The sequence below is a fragment of the Bacillus rossius genome, chromosome 2 (assembly GCF_032445375.1).
Source record: "Bacillus rossius redtenbacheri isolate Brsri chromosome 2, Brsri_v3, whole genome shotgun sequence".
NCBI classification, from domain to species: domain Eukaryota; kingdom Metazoa; phylum Arthropoda; class Insecta; order Phasmatodea; family Bacillidae; genus Bacillus; species Bacillus rossius.
The window spans coordinates 83,551,833-83,570,016 of record NC_086331.1 but is presented as its reverse complement, the minus strand read 5'-3'; the positions used below and the strand labels follow the sequence as shown (position 1 = coordinate 83,570,016).

Below are 18,184 nucleotides of genomic sequence, written 5' to 3'. Positions count from 1 at the left end.
GCCTAGGAATTTTTTCAGTCGTTTCCTTTTCATGCATTGACCTTATTTGTGTGGTCGTAAGTAGAGTCATGTCCTATTATTTATACACATGTCAATGGCTTCCATGCTGGCATGGTGTCTTCGTGCTTCTTCCAACTGCTTGCGCTCGTTCTTGGAAGTAATGACTGCCCGCACTATACCACTTGTAGCACCTATGAGGCTGCCGAGGATGCCCAATGCAGGTAAAAGTAGCAGTAGAATTATACCAGTAATCTTCTTGTCGAGAGTCTGTCTTTTTTTCTTGGATTTTTGTACGCCTGAATCAGTCTTGAGCTTGGTCTAGCGGGGCCTGGTTCAAAAAGCACCCATTCCTTATTGTATCTAAAAAATTTTCAATGTTTTCTTAAAAAAAAGTTTGGTGAATGTCATTTCTGGATTTAATAACTCTATAGTCCTAAAAAAACTAAAAATATTTATCGGTACAAAAAACGAAGTCAAAGAAATATTAAGTTTTCGATTGTTTTTACTAATTCTATAAATATTTTTAGTGATAAAACATTAATCTAATTATTTATTTTGAATTATTCAACTTAAATTATGTTTATTAAATTCATTTTAAATATAAATACATGTTACTATACACATTTTTAACGTAATCTATTTTTAATTATCTTACACGGGTGTTTTTTTAATGGTTCTTGCAATTGAGAAGATTGATTTAAGAGTTTTTTTTACATGCGCCATTGCTGGTTACACTGTATGTCATAAGAAACTTCAACTTTTTCATGATTTTGTATACGCCACATGCCGCGATTTTCTCCCCAAGTCCTGCGTCTGGTGATTTACTTTTATCTTCGGCTTGCTATGTCAGTATCTCTTCAGCTCGCTGCCTTGATTCCAGATCCTGCTGGGGGATAGGCAATCTCATGCTGCTTGCACTTCTCGTCAAGAAAATTAATATCCTTGTCGCCTCGAGCTAGTCGTTCGACTAGTTTCGTTCCAGGACCACAGAACCTGTAGCTTGGAATGTGTAGCTCGAAAGATAGAGTATCTATCAGCGAGTTTACGAGTCCTGCGCCGATGTCTTTTTTGTTATTACCTCTTCGAGGCATTACCACAACAGAGCCGAAAGTATAAATGTGTTTGCTTTTATACATTTTCACCAGTACTATAGAAATCGTCAAGCAAGAAGTGTGTTTGTCCGTGCGCATCACGCAAGACGATGTATTCAGTGCGTGCAGTCACAACATGGCTCGTCATTGCCCTCTATCGTATGATACGTTATGGCGGGCCCATCCAACTGCGGCCAAACGTGCATTCTACTTAGTCTGCAGGAGGAACCAAACGGTCTTCAGTTAGGAATTGTGTACCCCTATTTCAAGACATTACAACAGTCAATGTACCAGCGCCTAGCTACATTTTTACGATCGGTGGAAGAACTGGAGTATTTTCCGTTTATTGATAATGCAGATGTGCTTCCTCCTAGTGAAGTACGAGCCAATTCAGTGACAGTTTTGACAATTTCGTGTGTGAGATGTAAGGCATAATTCAAGAGTAAGTTTTCATGAGCGGACACGCCAAAGTGCACTGCATTTACCTGTGTCAGACGTACAGACGTATATCGAAACATATGCTACGAGACAACGCAAACATCATAGTATTCTTTCGCATGGATGAACTTAATTTACATTAAGCTTATGACGATCACGTAAACACTGACATGACTTTCCAGGAATTCAAAGATATGTGCTCATTATGCTGTAAAACCGATCACTGACTCCTTGTTATAGTCAAAGACTAGCCTCTATATAAAGTCAGGTACAGAAAAGTTTTCAATTAGTTTATCATAAAACATGAGTCATAGAATTTCGAAATTCGGTCGTAGCAGTCGCAGTACCGAACTGCATACTGTTCTCAAGTATCACGACACTGATATCCGGAAATATTTTTCGCTTCTCGGCTGAAAAGTATAAAGTACAAAAAACGATTTACTAGAGTACCTTGTACCCATCCACCAGCAGATCTGGTTAACCCCAGAGAAGAGGTTTCTGCGGAAGAAAAAAAAAGGAAGTCTTGCAACATATTTTCAGCCAGTACAATGTCGAACCTGGCCAGTAACCTTCATCGTGCTATACAGTCTGTTCGTGAAAAATATCTACTTGCTATAAAAGCCAGACTTTCACGTGAAATGGAAAATGAAGAGATAGTTAAACTAATCACTAGTCGTCTCGACGAACTTAAAAATATTAAAGAGCCAGCCATCAGTGTGAAGACAGAAGTTGTAGACAATATGCCTACTGCAAAAAAACAGGAAGTATGAACCAGATCAATAAAAAGAGTTACTTTTCAAGTACAGAGGACACCAAGTTAGTGCAATGGTCCGTCCATACCTGATATCAGTAGTATAGGATAGCCGGTCCGAGATCAGGGTTCAGGGTGTGGATTGTGATTGTCGGTCCGCCATATTGGATTGTGACGTCACGGCGGCCATCTTGGATGAGTGCAACGGGACACAGCGTAACGGGACAAGTAGGACATTGACCTTTAACCCTCAAAATCCGTCAAAATTGGGCAAAATTTTCCCAAAATTCCTCAAAAATCGCCAAAATTTCAATTTTTTTGAAAAAAAATTCCGCCAAAAATTCTCAAAAAATTCCACAAACCAAAAATTTCTCCTTCGAGGGAAAAATTTCCTGTTTCGAGGGAAAATTTCCCGTTTTATTCCTTAAAAATACCAGCAGCTAGAAATGTCCATATGTAGGCTTAAGCATCCATGTCTACAGCCTCAGACAAGCCTCTGACGTCATCATGGAATATAAAGTCACCGCTGCAATTTCCGTTACGCCCGCCATCTTTCAATTTACTATCCAATTTTAATGAAAAATATTTTAAAATTTATAAAAAAATTAAATAATAAATTTTAATATTTTTTTTAATAAAAAACATACTTTTACGACACGGAGTTCGCAGTCTTCGGTTTGAACCCGGTGAGAGCAAAAAAAAATAAAAATGACGACAGGCTCCTTCCTCAATGGTGGCTGCAGGCAGACTGCTCCCCCCACCACTTTTTGTCATTCATATATATCGTCAGGTAACATGACGTCATGTCCGCCATCTTGTCATTTGGCCGCCATCTTGAAAATCCATAATTATTTAGCTAGAAATTCGGGAAAAATTCCAAAATTCATTAAATAAATCACTCATTAATTTACATATTGATTCGATCGATTCCTGTCCTCGGTTCGATACCTGATCGATGCAATAATTTTTAATTTTATGTAAAAAAATAATAATTTCAATAAACCATGTTCAAAATTCATTAAATAAATTTGTAATCTATATAATGGTTGATTAGATCGACTAAGGTCCTTGGTTCGATCCCTGGCCGATACAAATCAACTTTAATATTTTAACAAAGTACCACTAAAGTGGCAGGTTTGAGAAAATAAATACACCGCAAGTTCTTTTAAAAAAACTTTATTACATACATACTACACTACTACAAGTACAAAAAAAAACACAGACAAATTACTAAAAACTTGGTTAAGATATATTTCCGCATTTAATCTTGTGCTGTTCAAGACACTGTATAGCTGTAAGTCCTGATTTTCGAGGTCGATTAGCGAAATACTTAAAGCACATCTTACACATATAAATCTTATGTTGATGCTTTGTAACCTGGGGTCTCACAAGTCGGGAGAAGTTTTTGATGTAGCAGTAGTGTGCAGCACCGCTTTCATTTGTCACAAGCAACAAATCGAAATGATTTTTTCTTTCTTGTTTGGTTACCCGAATCGGACATACCTTATTATCCTCATTTAGCGCATACACATTAACTGAGACTTCAGGGTTATTTTTCTCAAAAACTTTTATCTGATTTAATGGTGGCGGATAGCACAGTCCATCGAAGTTGTACTTATTCTCCAAAGTATAATACATTTTATCAACACGGTTTTGATGACTTCCCTCGACAAATCTTGCCAAAATACTCCATTTAAAACAAAACTGGTCCTTCAAGTTTTGGCAATTCACTACTGCTCTTTTGTTGACTATCGCCTCAGGTAAGGCAATAAATGATGATGTCTGATGGTATGGAAGCATCTTATCACTTGATTATTTTCCTATGCACATAATCTTGTGACTATCCAGACTGTTACAATGCGAAAAAACCTTATCGCATTTGTCGCACTTATATGTCTCTCGAGAGATTGTCAGAGACCTACTGCAGGTTATTGATGCACCACAATATTTGCATTGATGCGATGTACGCTCTTCATTAATTGATGTCTGGAATGCAGATGATGAAACATCAGCTGATGGTGGAACAGCACGTATCGTTGTCTCCTCTGCAGCAGGTATCGGGATCTCTACAGCTGTCGACACCTCAGCCATTGAGCTCTCCGCTGCCGTGGTCTCCTCTGCAAATGGTATCGGGATCTCCGACTCCATCATCGTTGCTGCCATTGAGGTCCCCGCTGCTGTCGGTAGACAGTCTATTCCGGTCGACATAACTAAATCTCACGAAACTTACTGGAGAGAGCACGTCCGTACTGCACCGCGGTCAGAGGTGAACTACGGGTCCAGTCGTCTGAACCTCGCTTATATACCCGTGGTCTACTGGTATACTACATGAGTCAAAATATTGTCTCTATTTAAAATTTTTCTATTAGGTACCTAAAAATTGTAGAAATAAAAAACACACGAGTTAAAGTTTTACACATTTATTTATAAAAAGTACACAAATACATATTAGGTTAAGGAATCAAGCATTTTCACAAGCAAAGTCTTTAATGCCGCACGAACTGCCTCGTCGACTCCGGTTTCAACTGGTTCGTTGACTCCGGTTCCAACTGGTTCGTTGACTCCGGTTCCAACTGGTTCGCCGGTCACGCGATCAGGAACACAGGTTTCCAGCTGGTCATCTTCTGCGACGTCGACAACTCCGACAAGACATGACCTGTGACGTCTGTGACCACGGCTACGCCTGGGCTTTGGCTCAGTGCTAGTTGGGACAGATTCACTGCCTGAACTTCAACGACGAGACGCACACCGTTTGGAAGTCTGCGTAGAAGCATCACAGGTCGCAACATGTTGCAACACGTCCATGTTTGGTGTTGCACATGCAGACGAGGCGACTACCTCAGCGATGCTAGCAGGAATGATTGTGTGTGGTCTCATGTTTTAGACGGCACAGTTTCCAGGTTCGCAACAATCTACCAGCTGCTGAGTCGGTTCGTAGGACACAGGAAAGTGCGCAAACCGCCAATGCTTAGCGCCTCCATCACAGGTTTCTGTATATGTACGTAGATACCCGGAATCCCAGTAGCTGTACTCGACACTGCTGAAGCTAGGTCTTGCGCTCATGTACACGTTAGCAGGATGAAACGTAAACATCTTCTTACAGGTCGAACGACAACTGAAGGCACGTACGTAGGTACGTCATTTATATATGTAGGCTCCTACTAACACTGTGCGTGCCATTTCTGCATTAACTGCGAGTTTGTACAGGCACAGACACGTTCAAACTTGTCGCGTGGCTGCACGTCGTATATTGCACTAAGCTTGCGCAGGGAAGGACAGCCGTAGTCGGTCTGTAGGTCTACAATTTCAGCAGGTGCATCACACAACTTGCTCAGCCATTTCTTCTGTTCAGGTCCGGCGACGTAGATTATTTCGTTTTGAACTAGTAAATCTTCAATAGTGTTTTTCACTTGGTGGTACGGAATTTTTCCTTCGTCCCACTCTAGTCCGTGATAATATTTACATAGCCATTCATTCGACCGTTTGCTTTTTTCGTCTAGTAGTTTCCACGGATACGGAGGTCGGAAAGTGCGTGTTCGAGTCTTGTCTCCGGAGGTGACGCTAATTTCCTTGAACACCAATCCGTGCTGACTCTGGAAACCTTGCAGGTTGCAGTACATCTTGTCGCTAGCAATGCTCGGTCGTAACTAAATTACCATAGAAAACGAAACGGTATTTATGTCAGAATTTTCACAAGTTTGTCTCGACAATTGTACGAAGCAAGCCGATCGTGAAGTATCAGACAAAAAGCATAGGTGTTTGGTGGAATTTTTCCGCTAGTCGTTATCTCGATCCTACAGTCGATGATGTTTGAATTTATACGATCATCCTGTTTGGAAACATCAAACACCATTAACGGAGCCTTGTTCTTGAAACTGTCGGGACTCAGTATCGGTGACTGTCTCCGCCCATAGTAAGCTTGCTGAAAATTGGCATACATTTGATATGCGAGAAGAAATCTTCCACTTTCAAAGTCCATGTTCATGTCAACGTACGGATAACTTTCGCTGTTTAAAAATATTTTTACATTACGTATTTGACATTTATCGAATACGGAGCGACTTACTCCTGCATTGAGCTGTCTTCCGGTCTGAAGCCCGAAGATGATGTATCTTGGTTTTTCCGTAGCGAAGCTGGACTTTACTATCCAATTGATACGCTGACTATGAGGCAAGCCAGGATAAGTTTCCAGGCTCCAGGATCGGAATGGCACATCGAAGTTCTTGCCATCTTGACTCGTTCAACGGTGCTCACTTGGATGTGGGGCAGCATCCACTCGATAGACTGTAGTGTTAGCGAGACATCTTGAGGGTTTTCTGCAGCGACGATAATTGCATTAACGTGCGTGTTGGCGAGAAGCATTACGAGCTCTTGTTTCGAATTAATGATTATATGCTTGTAGTCCTCAGCGAATCCAAGAAGCATGGACAGAGGAACACAAACTTCGAACTTCCCTTCGGCATAAACCGGAAGCTTATATTCATCCTCGAGAGCCCAACCGGCCATCTTTGCAGCAGACAGTTCATTTGGTGTGAGCGAAAGGTAATTTTTCATAGCAGATGTTATGCCTACATCTCTCGTCTGGTCTACCTCGACGCCATTGAGTACATATGTAATGCGCTCGATTAGGTGAAGAATACCATTGCAGGATATTGATGTCGTTGTCGGGTGCGTACCATCCGCTCTGTCAGCGTGCCTCTTATACGTAGAAATGACTGCGAAGGTAAAGTACAAATATCTTGGTGCTGTACTGCAATGCGTACTTCCGATGGTAGTGCGTATGGTCCGAGCAGGAAAGGCTGGTACTCGTGCAATTCCATTTTCGTAATGCTGTCATCAAAAATGATCGGATCTTCCACGTTGAGTATTTCGTCTTCCATATTTATTCAGCACTTGTCCAATACTGAGAAGATAATTTATGTTGTCAGGTGTTAACGCACCGATGTCTGGTAGAGAACTGTTCTTATTCATGGCAATACGATTTCTTTTATAACTGTTCGGTGTTACGAACTTTATGCCCATCGCTTCAAGTGCAGACGTAATGTAATTTCTTCGTCTTGAAAATTCACCAATCGTCCTCGCTGGTCAACGATTCTGACGACGACTTCGTGTGCGCACTTCACGACGACTGGAACGTAAATGATACTTTGCGGTACTTAGACCAGTTTATATCCTGGCGGGACCATCGGCGAAAACTCGTACAGCATGTTGCTTAGTCTTCCGTTGAGATACGTTCCACTAGATAAATTACAGTTTATTCTTATGACATTCACAGGCAAAATGTTTACTACGCGCGTAGATTCGTACGTTCTTCCTGTATCATACACCTTTGATTCGAATCCGAGCATCGTACCTATGGTGCCAGGTTTCGTAAAGTCGAAATTTTCACTACATGTTAGAATGCTTTTTTGAGTGTTTGGATTTCCACGCAGTTGAAAGTCTACATCCTGTGGTAACATATCCCTGATGTAATTTGCAATGTCATCAATTTCGTAAGAGTCAACAGGTAACCGTATTTCATGAGCGGTCCCATCGCTTTTCAGGAAGCAGATCTTGCAGTTTTCCTCGTCGATATTAGGTATGGCATTATACGTTTGAAAATCTGCGAGTCCGATACACCATTCCTCGTCTAAATCCAGAGGCGGGAAATGAACCGCCCGCAGCTCAGATGCGTGACCTGTCAAGGTAAGTGATATCGACATGACTAATAAATTATCATCACTGCACAACCTTTAAGTAGCAATTTTTATTTGTCAGCTAATTTTTGTTTGTTAAAAAGCGAAGACACGAGTGTCCGCAGTTTGTTTGATTAGGCCTCTGTTCCGTTTCGTAATTGTAAAACAACGTAGTGGACCGGTTCAGGTACTGTCGCAGTTATGGCGGAGGCCGTAAATGTCCAAAACTGTCGTAGTACTCGGCCATTTTTCCAGACTTTATGTACGCCACCCAGTGCATGCCTCGACCCGTCGACGTGTCTAAATTAATGATGGCGCACTCACGTGTCTTTGGCTTGCTGGGCAAAGTGTCTCGCATAAACACGCAGCGGAAATTTGGTATTTTTAGTTTGCGTGCGTACTTTATTAAATCTACGTTGGTGAGCGGTCGTTTCGGCAAAGAACTTAGGATTTTTTCATTCGTTTTTTTTTCATGGCCCGACCTGCCTTGTGAGGCCATAAGTACAGTCCTGCGCCGTTTTTTTTACCGATGGCAATGGCTTTCATGTTGGCATTGTGTCGCTGTGCTTCTTTTAACTGCTTGCGTTCATTCTTCGAAGTGTTGACTGCCCGCACTATACCGCTCGTTGCACCGATGAGGCCGCCGAGAGCACCCAATGCAGGCAAAAGCAAAGGAAGAAATCCTCCTATAATCTTCTTGTCGAGAGTCTGCAATTTTTGCTTGGCTTTTTGCACGCCTGCACCAGTCTTGCGTTTGGTCTTGCGTGAGTTAGTTTTTGACTTGATGGAGCTGGCTTGACGAGCACCCAGTCCTAATTTCGTCTTTGCCTTCATGATTTTGGAAACGCCCCAGGCCGCGATTTTCTCTCCTAGTCCCGCGTTCGACGATTTAAATATGTTCTGCGTGTGTATGTTTAGTAAGTAAGTTGTTCTAATTTTCTTCTTTTAGTTTAGGTGCTACTGGAGGCGGAGTGGGTGGCCCGGTGTGGCCAGCCACCACCAGGGGCGCTCGCGTCCCTGGTCAGAAGATCCAGAACTGCAGAACAACAAACAATGCGGACATTTAAGTCCAAGCGCCCAAACCCCGCATGGTAGACTCTTTCTGCTCTGACCAACTCTTCTTCCTGAACCATCCTTCTTTCTCCCGTATTGAACCTGCCTGAAATTAATGCATGAAATTTGGCATCCCGCATGAAAGTGCCCAGGGTTTTCCCTGTGTCTATGCAGGTTTTACCTGGGCCCAACTTATCTAGTAGTTTAGAGTTAAGAGTGAGGGAAGTTAGTCATGGCGCCAATCGCTGCCATGGCTGGCCAATCCCCTCCTAGCACACGATGCATGCGACCCTCTCCCTGCATGGCTAATCCCAGCATGACTAAGGCGTATAGGCTTCGGCCTGAGACGCACTTAGGTCCCTCCCTAACCCGGACCCCTCCCAAATACACTTAGTTTTAGTTAGGTTAGGAAAAAAAAAAAAATCGAATGGTAGATTGTTTATCAGCGAGTTCACGAGTCCTGCACCGATCCGTTTTTTGTTCTTACCTCTTCGAGACATTACACACAACTGACCAGAAAGTATAAATGTGTTTGATTTTATACAATTTCGTCAGTACAATGCAGGTTGTCAAGCAAGAAGTGTGTTTGCCCGTGCGCATTACGCAAGACGATGTATTTATTGCGCGTGAATCACGACATGGCTTACTGTTGCCTGCTGCCGTACGATGCATAATGGCGGGTCCGTCCAACTGCGGCAAAACGTGTGTTCTTCTGAGTTTACTGGAGGAACCAAACGGTCTTCGCTTCGAAAACGTTTACTTGTATTCCAAGTCGTTGCAACAGCCAAAGTACCAGCGTCTAGCTACTGTTCTACGCTCGGTGGATGGTCTGGAGTATTTTCCATTTAATGATAATGCAGAAGTGGTACCTCCAAACGAAACAAAAGCCAATTCCGTGTTTGTTTTCGACGATGTAATGTGCGAGAAGCAAGGCATAATACAAGAGTACTTTTCCATGGGCAGACACTCCAAGGTAGACTGCGTTTACCTGTGTCAGACGTACAGTCGTATTCCAAAACATCTCCTACGAGACAACGCAAATGTCATAGTTTTGTTTCGCATGGACGAACTTTATTTACGTCACGCTTATGACGATCACGTAAACACCGACATGACATTCCAGGAATTCAAAGACATGTGCTCCTTGTGCTGGAAACACGAGCACGGATTTCTAGTCATCGTAAAGGACTGGCCGCTATATAAGGGCAGGTACAGAAGAGGTTTCGATCAGTTTATCGTCAAACATGAGTCATAGCATTTCCAAATTTGGACGCAGCAGTCGAGACTTACGTACTGCTCTCAAGTCTCATGACGACGTTATCCGCAAATACATTTCGCTACTGGCTCAAAAAGTAGAAAGTGTGAAAAAGGAATTACTAGAGTATCTCGTTGCCATCGACCAGCGCGTGGAAGCCTCGGATTCTCGCATTCGCGACATGATCGAAGTATCGAATGCACAAAGACGTGACGATCTGAGGACTTTTCAAAGTAGTCTGAATGCATCACTATCTCACTTGTCAACAAATTAATATTTGGCCAAACACAAGAAAGAAGTTTCTGCGAACGAATAAAAAAGTATAAAAGGAGGTCTTGCAATAAGTTTTCAGCCAGTACAATGTCGAACCTGGCCAGTGACCTTCATCGAGCTATACAGTCTGTTCGTGAACAGTATTTACTTGCTAGACGAACCAGACTTGCACGTGAGATGGCAAATGAGGAGATATTTAAACCAATCACTAGTCGTCTCGACGAACTTAAAAACAAGGAAGAACCAGCCATCATTGTGAAGACAGAAGTTGAAGATGAAATGCCAACTGTAAAGAAGAGAAAGTATGAACCAGATCGAGAAGAAGAGGACTTAACAAGTACAGAGTCCATGCACAAGAAAAAAATACCGAAAAAGGGGCACCAAGTTAATGCAATGGTCCGACCATACCTGATAACGTTTACGAGTCGGAATAATGACACGACCTACGTAGTGTACAGTTAACATATTAGGTGGTTCCTCGATGCTAAAGTTTTTTTTTTACCAGGAAATATATGTGTAGAAAATTACAAATCACACGGGACTCAAGGTCTGCACAAATTGCTGTTTTGCAGGGAACATAAAGACTTCCCAAGACAATTTGCATGAGTACAAAAAACTTCTAAAACTAACTCATGCGCATTTTCGTGATAATGATCCAGGAAAGCGAATATAATGAAAAAATCGGCATTCCAACTACTCTCTTCAGTGAACTAGCAGTACATGGTGAAGGTTTAAAAAAAGGTAGAAAGTTTTCAGTAATTTTACTATGTGCATTGAGACGACTCAAACAAATTGATCGACTGGTTAAGTTTTTCCTGACTTCACAGAGTGTGGGAAATTATTTGCACATCAACGAAATAGTCCCCATACTCGAAGAACTAAGGTAAACAGGCTACATACAATGAGTCGAACCAGAATCGCTTGCGAACTTCATGCTCCTGTAATACGAAAATACCTTCGGGGCAAAGTCGAAGTGCTTTGTCTTGATGATTTATTCGAGGAGGACCTTGTTTAAATGATACTATATTCCCGAGTGAATAAATGTTTCAAGTACATGTTGACAGTCATCGATGCGTATAGCATGTTTACTGGGGCGAGACCTGTAAAATCGAAGAATACAATCAATGTAACCGAGGCCATGACATGCATTTTGCGTGATGGACGTGTACCATCGCACCTGCAAACGTATCTCGGCTAAGAATTCTACAAAGCAACCTTCAAGGCTTTGATGAACTTGTTTGGAATCAAACACTACTCTACATTTAGTAATGACAAAGCCTGTGTTGTCGAAAGGTTTAACAAAACTTTGCGCACCAAAATGTGGTGACAGTTCACAACTAATGGAAATTACAGGTGGCTTGATACCTTGCTGAAACTAATAAGCTAATATAATTCTACTGTACATTCTACCACGAAAATGAAGCCCAAAGATTTAAAGGACGATCACTTGCTTTGAACAGTGTTTTCCAACACGAAGAAGCAATATCCACGAAAGTGTAAAGCTAATGTAGGTGCCATCATGCGGATCTCCAAGCAAAAAGGCATCTTCGAAAATGGTTTCACTGCGAATTGGAGTCCCGAACTTTTCCATGTAACCAACATTGGCGAATAGGAGATTTGGACCACAAGGTTATCGAGGTGGCTTCTTTCTGTGCCGAAAAGATTTAGCCTACGATGTTTCCCGATACATTCTTGGTGGAAAAGATTCTTAAACAAAAAAATGGTCGATCCCATGTCAAGTGGTGGAGCTTCCCACCTCGCTTTAATTCGTGGGTAGCAGATGCATAAATAGAAAAAACGGTAGTAATTTCCTTGTTTTTGTATTTGCAGAAATTATGTAATTTTTTTTTGTTTGTAAAAAACTTTAAGTATATTTTATTTTTCAAATCGGTTACAGTTACTAATAATTTTAGTTAAACTTTTTTTGTTTTGATCAATGATCGAACAGAGGTGATCGAAGCAGTCATTAAAATAACAAGTGAATTTTTTGCCGATTTTTGGAATTTTCCCCGAGTTTTTAACTTAAAATTACAGATTTACAATATGGCGGACAATTTTCGAGATTGCGGGCGCCTTGGAAATAAATGATTTCTACACTCTAGCGAGTAAAAATTAAACTAAAATGGCGGCATTACACTCTAGCAGATGAAATCAATATGTCAGATTCAAGATGGCGGCCTTCCACAGACGAAAACAATATGGGCACTATGATGCTATACTAGCTGACGTAATGTATACATTGGATTTAGTGTGTGGAGGTCAGTCTGTCGGTGGCCTCCATGGAGGAAGGATCCATCGCCATTTTTATGTTACCCTCATCCAGTTCGAACCAAGGACTACATGATTTAAGTCAGTTTTTAAATTTAAAATATATTAAATATATATTTAATAAATTTTAAAAATTTTCCTGATTTTTGGTTAATAATTACGGAATTTCAAGAAGGCGGTGATAAAGAAAATTGCAATGGTTATGTCATCATTTATAATGACAGAAAACAAAATGTTAGAACTTTTTTAAAAGTTTAATAATCCAATTTTTTATTGATTTTAAATGTTTTTCCATTAAAATCAGATAATAATCACTGATTTTCAAGATGACGGCTGTAACTAAAATTGCAAAGATGAAATCATAATTCAAAATGGTAGAATCCAAGATGGCGGATACAAGATGGTGCTGGGGTAAGGTCAAGGTCAAGTTAAAGGTTATCCAAGAGGGCTGCCGTGACGTCACAATCCAAGATGGTGGACATCGGCTCCAGCTCTTCACCCAGAACCCAGGTCTAGGATATACACTTATATACTACTTTAATATGTAATATTTATTAAATATCGGTTTTAAGAATTTTTGAGAGTAAACATAAAATGCTACAGCTCTATCGCGTCAAATTTACAAGAATAGCCCTCAAGAAAATAAAATAACAAACATGTCGTGTGAAACCTATTCTTAACGGGAACAGAGACCCGAATATTGGTTTTGCATGTGTTATGCAACAGATAGAGTAGAGCAGCTTGCTTAGTGCATTTTGTGGCTTGGCATGGCATAGAGGCTGGTGTTGGGCACTTGTTGGTGTCAACATGCGTTGACTGGAGTCGTGATCATGTTTTTTTCTCGCGTGAAACAATAAGCTACTTTCTCCCGGAAGTAAATATTACGTTTAACAAAATATAAACTGGACTGTCACAAAGCATAAAAATTGGGTATATAACCTTTTATGATTTGGCATGCTTAGCATTTGAATAAATACACCAAAAATTAAATTATAAAAAAATAGGTAATTAATAAAATCTAAGACAGCAGTGCTTAATCCCCCCTTAAATTTGTTTTATAGTCCAAATCGAATAAGAAACACACTATTTTATTTAACACACAAGCTCTAGAATACTTTTGTAGATATTTTGTTATTATTGTATAAATTTTTACGCTCAAGAAAAAATATATTGTTCTTTAAACTATCGACTTTTTTAGGACTTTATGATTCATATATACTTTAAAACATGATAAAAATACGAAAATTAAAATTTTCCGTTAGCGGAAATTTATCTACTTGGAAATAAAAGCAGATCAGATCATTGGTTTTAACAAAAGAAAAAAGTTATTAATTTTACACACATAAATGAATCTTGTTCACTTTACAGAGAAGTTTTAGTAAAGCCAGCTCCACACGATACCCATTTCCTTAACAGTTAAAACTATTTTCTCTTAGCGCGCTTGCTCTATGTGGGTAACATTTCAGCACCCTTTCAAGGGGGCTGGCTCTGGGTATAAAAGTTTTCATACCCGAAGTCTTAGTAAAAACCGTAATGGAACGTGTTCTACTTTTCTGCTATACCCACAAGCCAAAGCCATCAAGATGGCGGGCCCACGTGTAGCAATATAAACCCGTAGATAGTCACTTTTGTAAACATTAGGGGACGTAACAAACGTAATTGTATGCCAAATAAAACTTTATGATATTGAAACTACCCCGAAATATATTTGTTAAATTAAAATAGTTACAGAAAGAAGTAATCGCAAGTTCTAAAATTCGTAATGAAACTGTACTGTACTAACTGCTAGCTCTTCCACTTTAAACTGAACATCTCGGTAGTGCAGTTGGTAAGCGTGCAGGATAGGAGATTTTTCTGTATAAATTCAATCAAATGACCAAATGTATGTTTTTGGCAAAAAAGCACTGAGTGCTGGGATGTCAATGTATTAAAACACAACTGTAAAGTGCAAATATGTGTAATAAAAGCTTTTGAATTTGTTAAGAAATCAGTAGGTGATTTATGTTGTGGTTCGAAACCTCGTCACTGCACGAACTTTTTTACTTTTCTTTAAATAACATATTACTAGATTATACACATTGTGCTTTAACCAAATATGCATATTTTGTGTATGTTATTTTTATGATATTATTATTTGCATTACTCAGTCCATTGATTTGTTATTTCATACTAAGTAGGCATAGTTCCTTTATTTTTTCTTAAAATAATATTAAAATATATGTTCACAAGTAATTCATACAAAATTTAGTTCTCTAATTAAGACTCCTACGTTTATTAGGAAACGAATGTCCATAAATTATTAATGAATAAACTATCACTTCATAGAAACACAAACCTGTTAGCCTAAATGAAAATGCGTTATTGTTATCTTTAACTTTAGATTTAATTTTAATTTGTGAACTATACGTGTTCTTTTTGTCTGACTGGGTTACAAAAATTATTAGTTACAATTTTTCAAATTAAGTAGCATAATAAAATAGTAATCAAGTAACATATAAAATAATTGAATCGATAGCAATTTTTACTCTTACAATGAAATTATCACAATTAAAATTGTGAATTAGTAAGCTGAACTATCTGATTAATGTAATATTATAAAAATATCACAAATATACTACATGAAAGCAAATCCAATTTCCCTTGTAGCCTTTAAATTTTAACTTGCTAGATTTTGAAACTAACCTACCATTCAAAAAATATAATCTCTTTAATCTCAAAATTGCTCTGTTTTTGTTTTTATATACTAAACCACCTTTGTTGTTTTTTTTCAAATGAACTATATAAGATGAAATATCAAAAATAATTCAAGAGGTTACATAATTTTTAACACACACACCTGCAATTTTCATATTTTTTAAGTTTTTTTTTTTTTTTAAATTGACAACATTCCCCGATAAGCTTTCTTTGGTAGGCAACTGCGTTGGCTGATTTTCTCTTAACATTCTAGGTATCGTGTGTATGGAGTTAAGAATTATTTCTTCTCTTCTGCTTTACAAACATATATGCACATTTTTATACCCATGGGTATAACAGATGTTATAGCAGAAAATGGGCATCGTGTCAGGTGGGCTTAAGTTTCGCAGGAGAATCCACGCTGCCGAGGCGTTGTTTTGTTCAGTTTGCACTCAGACCACATTGACCTTGAACCCTGTGGAACCATCTAAGGCTGCGCTTCTCCAGCCATGACGACTTTTTGCACCTTCACGTCATTATTTTAAGCTTATTGCAAATCCTTGGAACGTTTTACAATATGAACAATTTAGGGTTTATTATTTGCTCCATAGACATCGTGCACGTGCTACTAGGCATATTTCGTAGAAAACCTACCTATTGTAGTCGTTACCATAGTGCTACTTCCGTTAAAAATTTCTACGAGTATTGGCTTTTCATTGTCCATAGACACCAAAGCCATGGTCTGCTCAAAATTTATGTGTGTGTGTATGTGTGTGTGTGTGGGGGGGGGGGGGGGCGCACGATAACTGCCGTATTTTACATAAATCACTTACAGAATAATAATATTAAAGTACAGGGATGGAACAGAATATCTTGGTCGAGTTCGTTAAAGGGAGAAATCGTAAAATCGTACAAATAGAGGAAAGTTTTACTGAATAACATAATTTTCACAACAGGTACCTCTATATTACAAATCATCCGCTAAAACTTATTATACTTCGTAAGAGTAATTCCAACAACTTATATCTAAATATAAATTTGGAACTATCAACTATTACTGCAAGGTTGAAAAAAAAAACAGGGGTCGAACGGAAAAAATAAATCGTAATGCCCTTAGTAGGCACACTTCAAAATCTGATCAAAATTTTTATAAACTTTCGAAATATTATCTAAAACTTTTGTCTGAGACAATTTTTGACTCAACCAACCATTACTGCAGGTGAAAATTTTGGGGTTAAGGGCAAAAACGTTCTCAACATCGTTAGTAAGTAGAGTATGAAATCATTTCAACATTTCTGAAATCTTCTAAACAAAACCAAAATATACTGTCGGAAACTGTATTTTATTACAGCTACTCAGAACCTACCTCCCTGCACTGGGCCACTATCAGAGCTCATGAACATGCTCATGCATTGAACAGAAAATGCTCGAAACATTTGGCTTCATGGAATACACGAAAATGTTTGATCGACTCTAATATAATGTTTTGTACATTAAGTTTGCTAAATTTCCTAGACTTTTCTAAAATGTTCCACACGTTTCTATAAGTTCCAAAAGATACAGTAAATTATATATTTACCTGCGCCAGTGCTGGTAGGGATTCTTTTTGTAAAACGTTTCCGCACACAATCACAAGTAAATTATTATTTTTTTTTGCCGGATTAACTGCGAAGTGATTAATAACCGCAAAATGAAATTATTTGTCCTCATATACGGTAAATATATACAAATTTACTTCTGTGTTGTCATTTTTTACGTACATTTTTATGATTATCTGTAATAAGCAAATTAACAAAAATCCAATATAATTGGTAATTTTTCTACTTTAAAGTAACTTTGCCTCTAAAATGTAGCATCATCAGAATTACTGGGTGGAGTGAATGAAAATATCCGGAGAAAGACTTTCGGCTAGTGGTAACGTCCACAATGTTCCTTACACGCCAAAAATTCCTGGTTCGGCCTTGTTGGGAGGCAAGTGATTATCTTTATTTTAGCTTTTAATATTTTTAGGTCTTTAATCACATTATTTCGCTAAATAGCCCTCCGTTGCCGCTTTAGTGACTTAATTGTTATACTTAGATGACCCGCTGTTGGACGTATTGGATGGCGTTTCCACGATTTTTGACTGATTTGGACTGGGACCCGGAGCTGTTCGCACCGGCGTGCGTCCGGCTGCGTCCAGCTGCGTCCATCTGCGTCCAACTCCGTCACGGAGGTCGGCAACGACGGCGGACGGCAATGGCGTCCTTGTGACAGCGCCGCCGGCCTCTTCTACGCACCGGCGCGAGGTTCGTCGACGGACGGCTTCCCAGAACCAACCAGCACCTTGCACAGTTTTTATCTACTTGCGTAGACGCTGGGGATTTTTCTTTCTCCTCTCCCCATCTTCCTCCTTCCCCACAACAAACATCAAGGTTTCAACATATCATCTGCGTTCATGGCCGCCGTGACGTCACGCAGCGCTCGGCCAATCGCGGTGCAGGCGGACCCACGGGGGTAGGGGGCGAATGAAGCGTACTTTAAAATCAGCGGCAAGGTGGAGGAATAACTTTGTTGTGTTTATTCCGGGTCTGTGATAACATCCGCAGCCCGAAGAGAGACACAGTTGCCTTGTAGGTGTAAGGAGCTGCGCTCGAGAGGAATTTGGATAGCTCATTTCTCGTAAGTATGCGACACCCTGCTTGGATTTTTTTTTTTGTATTACGAG

The 18,184-nt window shown here is 39.6% G+C and overlaps 1 protein-coding gene across 1 annotated transcript in view; it reads left to right on the top strand.

The window, feature by feature from the left end:
• Positions 1 to 17,789: 17,789 nt before the first annotated feature.
• LOC134529415 (scavenger receptor class B member 1) overlaps positions 17,790 to 18,184 on the top strand; it is a 247,511-nt gene continuing 247,116 nt past the window's right edge. Inside the window, exon 1 of the mRNA XM_063363465.1 lies at positions 17,790 to 18,138. The gene's annotated coding sequence lies outside the window, so the exon portion shown is untranslated. The remainder of the gene's footprint in view (positions 18,139 to 18,184) is intronic.